This window comes from Echinops telfairi, unplaced genomic scaffold (genome assembly GCF_000313985.2).
Source record: "Echinops telfairi isolate 266 unplaced genomic scaffold, ASM31398v2 ScPeMD7_7424;HRSCAF=8462, whole genome shotgun sequence".
NCBI lineage: Eukaryota > Metazoa > Chordata > Mammalia > Afrosoricida > Tenrecidae > Echinops > Echinops telfairi.
The window spans coordinates 55,868,428-55,881,956 of NW_022111324.1; positions in this window are offsets into that span (position 1 = coordinate 55,868,428).

A 13,529-nucleotide genomic window follows, 5' to 3' on the forward strand; every position below is an offset into this window, starting at 1 on the left:
GTTTCATTTAGAGATGAATTTCCAATTAATAGCCTATTTACTTAACTTAGTATTGCTAAAATTAATATTACATTTATCTATTTTTTATAATCTGTACAGATAATTGTACTGATCCATCAATTAAGAAGTACTTTTACTACGGCAATGGGGAGTCAGGGCAATAACCCACCCAAAGGTAGGGTGCTGTTATATCTCCACAGGAAAGGGTAGGTGAGTGTAGACCTCTCTCCAGTGTACCAGTCCAGAGCAACTTGTTCTTCAGGAATAGCAATGGGGACTTTTAGGATGCAAGCATTTTGAACACAAATGCTGAAGACTAAAAGGGTGTACGTGTTGTTAGGTAAGTGGAATCCAGGATATGTCACCCTGAAATGGGTACTGGCCTGATCATTTATAACATGTCCTTCTCTCTATTTAACAGAGAGATATTCATCTGCTCTGTCAGGATCCATGTTAGTCTTATGAATATCTGTATGTTGACTGATTGATTGATTCTTTTTGTTGTATCTATACAAGATAGGCAGGATAGGCAATCATACAGAGTGGGCCATGGGAGGGGAGAAGGCAAGGGGAGTGGGGAGACAACAATGACAGGTACAGGGAACCAGTAAGTGTTCTAAAATCAATGTGAGGAGGATGTAGCTTTTCTGGTGTGTTTGATCTATCAAATTGTATCAGAGAGGAAGTAATGAGAGGTGAACGATGGTTAAATGTGATAGTGGGGCAGGAGGGAAGAAAGAAAATATATACATATATGTATATATGAAAATATAAATGTGTATTTGTTTATATAGATATATATGAGAAAATGTAACAAAGAGGTAGATGGAATTTGCGCCTCTACTTAGATCTTATGTCAGTCCAAGAGCAGTTTGTTCTAATAATGTGGCATTGTATGATATCCACCTCCCTGGCACGATTGCTGAAGACAAAATGGGTAGATAACCAAATGTGGTGAAGAAGCTAATGGTGCCCAACTATCAAAAGATATAGCATCTGGGGTCTTAAAGGACTGAAGATAAACAAGCAGTCATCTAGCTGAGAAACATCAAAGCCCACATGGAAGAAGCACACCAGCCTGTCAGACCACGAGGTGCAGAAGGGACCAGTTATCAGACACCAAAGAACTAAAAATCAGATCAGTGGGTGCCCACCTTCCTGATACGATCACTGAAGACAAACGTGTCCATAAGCAAAGGTGGTGAAGAAAGCTGATGGTGCCAGGCTATCAAAAGATATAGCGTCTGGGGTCTTAAAGGCTTGAAGATAAACAAGCGGCCAACTAGCTCAGAAGCAACAAAGCCCACATGGAAGAAGCACAACAGCATGCGTGTCCACGAGCTGTCAAAGGGATCAGGTATAAAGCATCAAAGAACAAAAAATCATATCATTGTAAAAGTGGGTGAGTGCAGAGTAGAGATTCAAAGCTCATCAGTAGGCAACTGGACAACCCCTTACTGAAGAGTTGTGGGGAGGAGATGAGCCAATCAGGGTGCAGAGTAGCAACGATGAAACATATAACTTTCCTCTAGTTCTTAAATGCTTCCTTCCCCCCACTATCATGATCCCAATTCTACCTTACAAATCTGGCTAGACCAGAGGATGTACATTGGTACAGATAGCAACTGGAAACACAGAGAATACAGGATAGATGATTTCTTCAGGACCAGTGGTGAGAAGGGCGATGCCTGGAGGGTGAAGGGAATGTGGGGTAGAAAGGGAGAACTGATTATAAGAATCTAATTATTGCCTCCTCCCTGGGGGATGGACAGCAGAGAAGACGGCAGGGGGAGACATCGAACAGTGTAACTTATGGCAAAACTATAATAATTTGTGAATTATGGAGGTTTCATGAAGGAGGAGGGAATGGGAGGGAGGGGGCAAATGAACAACTGATATTAAAGACTAAAGTAGAAGGCAAATGTTTTGAGAATGAAGAGGGCAACAAATGTACATATGTGCTTGACACAATGGATGGATGGATGGATTGTGATGAGAATTGTACGAGCCCCCGCAAAATTAATTTTTTTAATAAGTAATTGTTAAATGTATTCAAAATAAAAATGTTTTTTAAAAAAGAGAGAGAAAGCTGCAGGTCAGTCTAATCCACTCTTTCACTATTTTGTTTGGCAAAGGAATCAAAGCTCTGTTTATTAACGATGAATACTCATATTTATTCAAGAACTCTTTAAGTGCATTATCCCCTTTGCTTCTCTGCTAACTTTATAAAGTAGGTAGAATTTTATTTTACTTGATTGTATTCTAATGTCTATCTCTTTTTATGACAAATGAAGAAACAGAAATCTCAGAACATCTTCTGACCCTTGCCCTGCCTCGTCAGCTTCCTCTAAACAGTGGTGGAAACCAAGCCATCACAGTGATGGAAAACCAAGCCATCACAGTGGTGGAAACCAGCCATCACAGCTGATGCGGCATCGCATGCCCACAGCATGAAGAGCGTGCACAGTTAAGCCCGGGCCAGGAAGTGCTGAGCACTGTCTTCTGTGCTTCTGGGTAACACAGTACATGTCAGCTCCTGCTGACGTGCCCCACCAGGAGAGTAACTGTCAAAAACTCTTGCAGGGCTTTGAGGGGGTGGCTCACAGGCCCTAGCCTGGGAGGACAGGAAAGGGGCAGAGGCTTGGATCTCAAAAGAAGAGGGTTGTATGAGTCTCCCTCCTCACCTCCACTCCCTGGGTAGGGATGCTTGTATTGTTGCTGCCCAAAGGCAGGGTCTTCGCTGGAGGAGTCCCTGGGGGGTGCAGATAGCTAAGGTGTTCAGCTACTAACCAAAAGTTGGAGATTTGAGTCATCCTGAGGTGCCTCAGAAAGAAGACCTAGCAAATGACCTCTGCAAAGGCAGCCATTGAAAGCGCTACGGAGAGTAGTTCTAATGTGACACACGTGGCGTGGCCATGAGTCAAGGTTGCCAATTGGTCTTGGTTTCAATGGACTTTGAATAAGAGTCTGTATTTACTAAGTACACTCCAGCCAGTGGGCAGGTGGTGATTTGCGTGAGAGAACCAGAGCTGTGAAGGTGTAGGCTAACCTTGAAAGAGAAGGAACAAGCGGTGAACCAGAAGACTGTCACTCTGCAGCCCCTCCCCTCCTGTGTTAGGCAGGGTTCTCTAGAGAAATGAAATTAGGACACTTGTGATTAGATATCGAGATATAGATATATACATATCTATCTATCTATAGATAGATAGATAGATGATTGATAGATAGATGATAGATGATAGATAATGATAGATAGATAGATAGATAGATAGATAGATAGATAGATAGATAGATAGATAGATAGGTTTATACAGTGAAAAGGAATATAACAGCTAATTAGTCCACACAGCAGTACAGAGGGTTCAGTTCACCTCAGTTCCGTGGAACAGTTAATATACTGGAAGTCATTCAACTCAAAGTCCTGCCGGGTCCAATCAAGGAAGCAGACAGCAGAGGCCTCCCTGGGCCAAGGCAAGCAGAATCTGCCCACAGGTAGCAGGCCGCAGGGTGGGTCACCAACAGTCAGTAGCTTGGGAGCTTAGGGAAGCAGGACCAGATGGGATATGGAACGTAAGCAATGAAAGGCAATGGAATCCATCAGCCTCAAGCTCAAATGCTATATGCACCAGTAGCATGGTGAAGCAGGTATCGAAGGAGCCTTAAGCTCTAGCGACACGATCCATGGGCTGACCTGGCCCACAGGTAGTGTAGCTCACAGGTTGAGGCACAGAACTAGCAGCAGCAGCAGCACACACACTTTATCAGCAGACAGTGAGAGAGGGGGGTGGGCCTTGCAGAATCATTTATCTATTTGCCCTCAAATCAAACTGCAACCTGATTAATCCCACATGTTCCTATTGGCCAGGTTGACACAATAAATCTATCACACCTCTTGCGCTGGAATTCCATGATTTCCCAATCTACCTCATTCTACTCCTCCCTGGGTATGGGAAAAATCAAGCCCAAGGAAAAATCCAGGGTTTCACATAGGTGCTTTTTAAAATATATATAATTATTGTAAGATTGTAGAAGGGAAGAAATAGCCATGGTTTTCTTTCTTTCTTTCTTTCTTTCTTTCTTTCTTCCTTCCTTCCTTCCTTTCTTTCTTCTGTTAAACATGAGATTTGACCTAGAGGCTTGGAAAACAATATGACTGGCAGCATGAGTGATTAGACAGGACAACAGCCTGGGGTATTGTCTCGTGGAGTGTGGGAAGGAGAGGCTGTCTTTTCTTCTAAAATTTGTGACAGTCAGCAGAAAAGAGCAACTGCCAAGTGTACCTCCTGTGCCAATGGGGCTGCCAAGTCATTGCCATCTTTATTTAATTGGTTTATTAATCTCATAAGAGAGTGCACAACTCTGTCTAATTGTGCCCCATTAGGAAGACAGAAGAACAGACACATTTGAGCTGTGGCATTGACCAAGGACGTCGAATACACTGTAGACCACCAGCAGAACTATAAATCAGTCTTAGAAGAAATAACTAGTAGAATGCTCCCTAGAAGTCAAAATCATGAGATTTCAGCTTTCTGCTTAGGACACATCATCAGGAAAATAACACTAGCAAAGGACATCATGTTTGGCAAAGTAGAGAGTCCGAGAAAACGGGGGCAGCATTTGATGATGTGGGTTAACACAAGAGCCACACAGTGTACCATGAAGCTGGTGAAGAATCAAACAATGTTTTCTTCTGCTATGCATGGGTCTGAGCTAACTCAGGGCACCTAATTACAGTAAGAGCAGAACTGAACAGACTTGGACTTGGTAAATATGTTCAGGTAGGCTCTTAAAGCCCAGGGCGCGATACCTATCGGTCATCCTCTCTCATGAGGCTTGGTATGATGAGGTGCTGTCAAGTCAATGCTAAGTCCTAGCTAACCTGCATAGAGCAGGACAAACCACTGCCCCATCCGGCATCAGCCTCACGGGTGTTGTTGTGCTGGAGTTCACTATGGCAGCCCGTGGGTTGAAAGGCTCCCTCTTTGTTGATGACTTTCTCCGTTACCAAGCACGATGTCCTTTTCCAGACAGCGGTCGCCCTCGGTAACACGTCTAAAGTATGCGCAACAAGTTTCTTGCTTCCAAGAAACCTTCCAGCCATACTTCCTCCCAGACAAATGTGTCTGTCCTTGCTGTTTGCCAATACCGTAGTTCACAGGCACCGTTCCCGTTCTGGTCCTCCTACATTGTCCAGCAGTCACATGCATCTAAAGGGATTGGTCAGACCGTAGCTGGGGCCCAGCGCTCAAACTGAAATCTGTGCTCTTTAACGCTTGAAGGAGTTTTGTGCAGCAGATCTGTGCAATGCTCTATGCTGTTTTATTTCTTGACTGCTACTTCTATGAATGTTGATTGTGGATCCAAGTAAAACGAAATCCTTGACAATATCAATCTATCCTGTTTTTTCTGATGTTGTCTCTGGGTCCAGTTGGGAGGATATTTCTTTTCTTTACTTTGTGTTGCAATCCATAGTAAAGGGATGTGGTGGTGGTGAAGTGCCGTCGACTCGGTTCTAACCCATAATAACAGAAAGAAACGCTGCCTGGTCCTGGGCCATCCTCACAATTGTTCTCATGTTTGAGCCCCTTGTTGAAGCCACTGTGTCAGTCCGTCTCCTGGATTTTCCACTTTGGAAAGCATGACGTCCTTCTCCAAAGCAGACACCTGCAAAAACTGTACCCAGTAAGTGGCTCGGCCTCCCTGTCCACCTGCTCCCCCTGGGGTTGGTAGCACAAAGGAGAACATTCTGAGGAAAGAAATATCCTCCACCTTATCCAAGGTGTGTCTCCCCCACAAGGAGAAGGAACTGATCTGTGGGGAAACATCAGATGCGAGCTCTAGAGGGAGACAAGAGGAAATGTTTCAATACAAAGCCCTTGTTTTTCCAGCTCCCCATACTTTTTGGAGATGAAGCTCTACCCACCACAAAAGAAAATCATTTCTCTTCTTGCAACTCTAGGGGACAAACTCTAGCCCCCTCCCTGGATAGGGGGATTGGAAAGGCCAGGAAAAGACGGTGATCTTGTCCAGAGGTGAGGTCCGGAGAAGAAAGGACACACTCACACATGTCCTAACAGTGGTGGACACAGTGGTGTCACCAAATAAATGAAGAGTCCCCATGGGTGGTAGTGCTGGACCCAGAGTAGACACGGAAAGTTTCAAGGAGAAACAGAAGGAAGGAAAAGAAGAGGGGCGGGAGAAATGGAAGGAGAGGAAAGGGAAGAAACGTGATGAGGGAGGAGAGGCCGAGAAAGCAAGTGGGCAGGTGAGGGAGTAGGGGGATAAATGACCAACTGGCTGGCTGGGAGGATAGATCGATAATGTGAGAGAAATTTGGACAAGAGACGTCACTCACGATAATACATCATGGCATTAACTGGGTTTCTCCCGCTGGCTGCTCTGTCCATGGGAGCAAGTCTTTTTACCCAAGGGCATGGTCAGAGATGGCTGACGTAAAGTCACCATCAAAACAATGCCAAAGAGAGGAGAGAATCCCAACCGATCTGTCAGCTCATGGTGCTGAAACTCTACCGTGCAAATATCACTGCTCACATGAAAGAGGTATTTTTTATTTATCCACCTTCTTTTTTTTGTTGCTGAATTGTGTCCACAGAACACCAAGTACTCAGAATAAACAAATTGCAAAAATTAAATCTACCATCTGGACATTTTTTAAACATCTGGATATTTGCCATCGCATTGACCCCAACTGCCCGTGTTAGGGCTGTGTAGTTATGCCCAGAGCAGCAGTCAGGCCGAGCAGAAACAAAGAGGGGGTGTTTAGTCATTGTACTTCCCACAATGCCCATAAGTGCTCAGATTTCAAGTATTTGGACCCATGATCAGACTACGTTTCTAGTTTTAATTTGGGAACTACGCCCACACTAGCGTCGGGGGTATAAGAGAGGGTGCAAGCAAGACAGGAGAAAAAGGGAAGTAAGAGCGAGCAACTGGGGAAGGACCTGGTTGGGGGCAGGTCTCTAAGCAGCAAGAAAGAGGCAATGGGAAGCAGAACACCACACGAAGTGGCATTGCTAGCGGGGAGCTTTCTCTAGAGCTCACTGAACATTATCTTGGTAGTAGGTTCTCCTCAATCCCGACCCATGACCCTAAGTCCCCCAGAGTGAGTCTCATACCAGTCTGAGGAAGACCCGCATTGTTGTTGTTGTTGTTGTTGTTGTTGTTGTTGTTGTTAGGTGTCATGAAGTTGGTTCCATCTCATAGCAACTCGCTGGACAGTAGAATAAAACGCTGCCTGGCCCCGTGCCAGCCTCACAATTGCTGCTATGTGGAGCCCATTGTTGCAAGCAGGGTTAATCCATCTTGTCCAAGGTCTTCCTCTTTTTCAGTGCCCCTCTGCTTTACCACACATATGTCCTTTTCCAGAGACTGTACTCGCCTGATAACATGTCCACAGTACATGAGCCAAAGTCTCTCCTCGTCCTTGCCTCTAAGGACCCTCTGGTGGGGCTTCTTCCAAGACAGAGTTCTTTGTTCTTTTGGCAGTCCGTGGTACTTTCAATGTTCTTCACCAGCACCATGGCTCAAGTGTATCGAATCTTCTCTAGTCTTCCTTATTCAATGTCCAACTTTCACATGTATGTAAGTAAGGCAACCAAAAATACCACGGGTAGAGTCAGGCATAATTGAGCCCCCAAAGTAGCATCCTTGCTCTTCTCCATTTTAAAGATGTTTTTGGCAACAGATTTACCCAATGCAATGTATCACTTGATCTCTTGACTGCTGCTTCCGTGAGCTTTGATTGTGGATCCAAGCAATACAAATCCTTGACAACTCTCATCTTTTCTCCGTGTATCATGATGTCATCTATTGATCTCACTATAAGGATTTTATTTTATTTTTTCGCATTGAGTTGTGATCCATGCTGCCATTCTTGATCTCATCAGCAATGGCTTTAAGTCCTTCTCATGTTCAGTAAGCAAGATTGTGTCAGCTGCATATCATAAGATGCTAATACACTTTCCTCTAATCCTGATGCCAGTCAATGCTTCTTCCTATAGTCTGGCTTTTTGACTTATTTGCCCAGAATAAAGATTGACTAAGTATCAGGAGAGGATACATGCATGACACACACGTTTATTGATTTTAAACTATGCAACATCCCCTTTTTTGTTCATATAACCACCTCTTGACCCACGTACAGGTTCTGCAGGAGCACAATCAAGTGTTCTGGAATTCCAGTTCATCTCAAGGCTATTGTTATGATTCACACAGTCAAATGGCTTTGCATAGTCAGTAAGACACAGGAAACATCTTTCTGATATTCTCTGTGTTCGGTTAAAATCCATCTGGCATCAACAATGATATCCCTTGTTACATGTCCTTTTCTGAATCTAGCCTGAACTTCTGGCAGCTCCCTGTCACTGTACTGCTGCAACCACTGTTGAATGGTCTTCAGCAAAATTATATTTGCACGTGATATCAATGATATTATTCTATAATTTCATCATTCTGTTGTGCCACCTTTCTTTCAAATGGGTACAAATATGGATCTCTTCCAGTTGGTTGTGCCATGGTTCTGGGGGACATGAGAAAGGGGGAGATGGGGTAAAGGAAGGGAAAATCCAACAAACCCATGGACAAGGGGACAAAAAGTGATCAAACATCAATGGTGAGGAGGGAGTAGAATGCCTGGTGGGGTTTGATCAAGTGCAATGTAGCCAAGAGGAATTACTGAAAGCCAAATGAATGTTGAACATGATAGTGGGACAAGAGGAAAGCAAAAGGAAATAGAGAAAAGAACTAGGAGGCAAAAGACATTTATAGAGGTATAAATACAGGCACATACATATGTAAATATATTTTTATATAACTATATATAACTTATATAACTATAAGGACATAGCATATATTATATGCTAAATATTAAGGTAGCATACGGACAATGTGACTCTACTCAAGTATTCCCTCAAAGCAAAAACACTTGGTTCTAATAACCTGGCATTCTGTGATGTTCACCTTCCCAACATGATCATGGAAGACAAAATGGGTGCACAAACAAATGTGGTGAAGAAAGCTGATAGTGCCTGGCTATCAAAAGATATAGCATCTGGAGTCTTAAAGGCTTGAAGATAAACAATCAGCCATGTAACTCAGAGGAAGCAAAGCCCACATGGAAGAAGCACACCAGCCTGTGTGATCATGAGGTGTTGATGGGATCAGGTATCTGGCATCAGAAGACCCAAAACAAACAAGAATGCCGATTCGAATGAGGGGGTGGAGGTGGGGTGGGGTGGGCGTGGCGTGGACACCCAAAGCCAAATCTGTAGACAATTGGACATTCCCTTGCAGAAGGGTCACAAGAAAGGGACGATCCAGGGTGCAGTATAGCACCAATGAAACACAACATTCCTCTAGCTCTTTAATTCTCTTCCCCCTCCCCCAATCCCCACTACCATGACCCTAGTTCTACCTTACAAATCCGGCTAGACCAGAGCATGTACACTGGTACAGATAAAAGCTCTCAACACACAGAATCCAGGACAGATAAACCCCTGAGGACCAATAATGAAAGTACTAATACTATGAGGGTGGCGGGAAGTTGGGGGGAGAAAGGAGGAACCGATCACAATGATCGACATACAGCCTCCGCCCCACCCCAGGGGGAACGAACAACAGAAATGTTAGTGAAGGAAGACAGTGCATGGTGTAAAATATTAAAATAAAAATAATGTATAAATTATAATTTATAAATTATCAAGGGTGCAGAAGGCTATGAATGACAGGGAAAGCCCATTTTCAAAGTCCCCTACATGGATTAAGCCTCCGTTGAATTCCTTCTGACTATGGGCCAGAGATAAGTATGGCCTTGTTACCAGGCAGAGTGCAGGGTCGGGTGGATCACTGCACTTGTAATTAGGTTAAAATGCAGCACCTTGGCAATTGATCTCCCTTTTGATCCAATGTATATTTGTTCCAATTTTTAATGTTTTCTGCTTTCCTTTTTACTGAGTTTTTCTTCTGTTTTCTTTTGTCATTTGGGGGTGTTTGCTTTGTTTTGATTTTGTATGTTTTTCTGCATATGAAATCCAGGATAGGTACATTATAGAGACAGTAGTTGGGTTAATAGTTTACTAGGGGCAGGGCAAGGGAGGTTGGTGGGAATTGAGGCACTAATAGCAATAAGTGAAAAGAAGAAGCAATTTCATAAAATTGATTGCGATGATGAGTCACAACGTTTTTAATATGATTGAACCATAGAAATATATGGTATGTGAATTATATATCAAAAAGTCTGTTTTTAAAAATTCCATTATATAATCTCCAGCTTCATTTCTATCACTAAGGCTGTGCTTCTCAACTGCTCTTCCTTCTTTGTTTCCAATTACCAATACTTATCAATGCCTCTTGATTACATGTTTGGTTAAGTTCAGACTGAAGACATTGGGAAAAATTCCTCAATTGCTTCACCACTAGCTCTAGGAGTTAGTCAGTAAATTGGACTAATGTTGTATTGTGTGTATTATACTATCACAGATAACATTTTACTTTAAGGTAGATCTTCAAAGTCCTTTTGGGTGATGAATGTGATGCTAATCCTGTCATTCCGAGAATAGTAAACCATGTGACCGTCTGATTCAAAGTGGCCAATAGCAGTCTATCTCGGCTCACTAATGCCCAAGCTATCTTTACACTTTCCCTTCCATTTTGATGACTTTCAACTTGCCTACCTCCATACTTCTTACAGTCTGACTTCCAATTATTAGCAGATGTTTGCAGCAGTTCCTTCGCATTTTGAATCACGCCCCATCAGCAAGTGTGGGTCCTGAAGGCTTTCCGCCCACAGGCTTTCCTCCATCCCTGCCATCATGGGAGACTCTACTTTGGGAAGGCAGCTCTTCCGCGGTCATCTTTTAAATGTCTTCCTACCTGAACGGATCACTTTCTGGAACTATATCTGACAAGGTTCTGCTGCGGCTCAGAAGGTCTTCAGTGACTAATTCCTCTGCATGGGACCATCTGTTCCTTCTTTGCAGTCTTCTCTTACTCTGGAAGCTCTGCTGAAGGTTCACTTTGGTGTTTTCAATACCAGAGGCAACTTCCAGAATCACAGCAATACGCAAACCACAACAGTAGGACAACCTGACAGACAAGTGGCGGGTAAACAGGACAACGTTTCCTCAACGCAGTGATGTAAAGCAGCAAAGAGAGTGAGCATGTGCTCACTGAGCAGGAACCTATGACTGAGGAGGGAAAGAAAGCTATCCAATCAAGTGCTTAAAGGCAGAAGAAACATGTAAGCTCCTTGCTCCGAGGATGGCACTGAATCTTGCTCTTGTCCCAGAGGTAAGAGAAGCACCTCCACACTCACTGTCGTCAAGTCAATACTGATGACTCCTGGTGACCCTAGAGGACAGGATAGAACTGCCCGCCACTGGGTGCCCAAGACATAACTCTTGATGGGAGTTGAAAGCCCCATCCTTCTCCCTCAGAGGATGTGGTGGTTTTGAACTGCTGACCTTGTGGTTAGCAGTCAACTCATAACCACTGCACAACGAGGGCTCATGAAGAAGAGCACAGAGAATCCTTCATTGGAGTTATCATTTCCCAGTGCGCGCACGCGCACACACACCACCTCAAACTAACTACCATTAAGTCAATTCCTCTCATAGTGACCCCTACAGGCCAGAGTAGAACTGCTCCTTTGGTTTTCCAAGTTTGTGAATCTTTATGCGAAAAGACAGTCTCATCTTTCCTACACAGAGTGGCTAGTGGATTCAAATCATTGTCCTCGAGGTTCGCAGCCCAATGCATAAACCACTACATCACTAGCACTACTACGTCCCACACATACAATCAAAGCTGTAGGACAGGAGGTGGGCTGGAGACTGCTTACAACATGGAAGATGACTGGCACCACTTTAAACAGAATTTCCCCTCCCGCCCTCCACTCCCAACACACATACATACGTTTGCATAGGCCATGTCCCCATAAGATTTGTTTTATTTTAAGCTCAGAAGATGAAAGAAAATCCTTGATGCAAGGTCACCTTCACTCACAGTGGTGTCGCCGGAGCTGATGTTACCCCCTGCAGTACCTCCTGGTGTAACTACCCCTTGCCATAGACCTCCTCCCATATCGGACCATACAGAATACATACAGTAGTGCTTAGTACTAATTTTAATCATAAGAACACTGGCCAACACACATGCTGGTGTCTAACAAATGTTAGACTTGTTTCTGGGTATATTTCACCCACTGGTTCCCAAAATGGGACCAGTTGCCCCATCAGCTCTGTTTTGAAATGTGGAGCCTAGGCCATATGCCACGCTTCACTCTGCCCGCCCATGGAAAAGTCAGCACATTTTGATGTGGTTTAGTTAGACTGAGCTAGAGGAAGTGCACACTGGCTTTATTTAAAAAATAAATAGTTTGTGTTGCACTACATATGTAGGTCAAGTTTATATTTCACATGGTGTCCTTTGATCCAAAGATATAATTAAACAGTGCAAATTACATGAACTTGGAATTTTCCCCAAGGATCACTTCACCTTTATTAGCAACTGAATAGTAGGTAGTTCCAATGTGTTATCTTAAAAGGGGGTCAGAAATAAGAGTTGCTGTATAATAAATGAGGAGCCCCGATGGCATAGTGGGTTATGTATCTGACTGCTAACCACAAGGTCAGCTGTTTGAGCCCGCCAGCTTCTCTGCGGGAGAAAGATGAGACTTTCTGCTCCCATCAAGAGTTACAGCCTCAGAAACCCACAGGGGAAGCTCCACTCTGTCCCATATGAGTCCTAATCAACTGACTGGTAGGAAGTTGGGGTCAGTAAATAGAGATTCAAATGTTTGCAAACTCAAAATGAGTCTTTCAGAGCTCATATTAAAATTAAAATTTTCCAGTCTTGGTATAAGATGGTACCACTTATTCATCTGTGCTTAGAAAGTCTTAAAAGAAAAATTAGCATTTTTCTTATAAAGAAGTGTGAAGTCAATTTAACCTCTGAAATATTTAACATGAATTATCCATCGACTTTTCATGTTAAAATGTGTTTTGAAATGTTTACTGTTCCATTTGAAAATTTTAGATGTTCAAAATATTTATGAAAATGACTATGAAGTCTTACATGTTTGATACTCCAAATTGCCCCCACGCCTTCCAAATATGTGCTTTTCCCATTTTCTTTTTCATGTTCCACCTTCTCAAGCTGTGCTCTGGCTAAGCAGTAGCCAACCTCATCATACCAAAAAGAAAAAAGCCACTGCCATCTAATCTATTCTAATTCAAAGTCATACAGAAAAGAGAAGAGCGGCCCCTTTGGGTTTCCAAGCATTTCAATCTTTTTTTTTTTTTTTCATTGTTTTATTAGGGGCTCATACAACTCTTATCACAATCCACACGTACATCAGTTGTGTAAAGCACATTTGTACATTCATTTTTATCATCATTCTCAAAACATTTGCTCTCCACTTAAGCCCCTGGCATCAGCTCTTCATTTTCCCCCTCTTTCCCTGTTATCCCCTCCCTCATGAGCCCTTGATAATTTATAAATTATTATTTTGT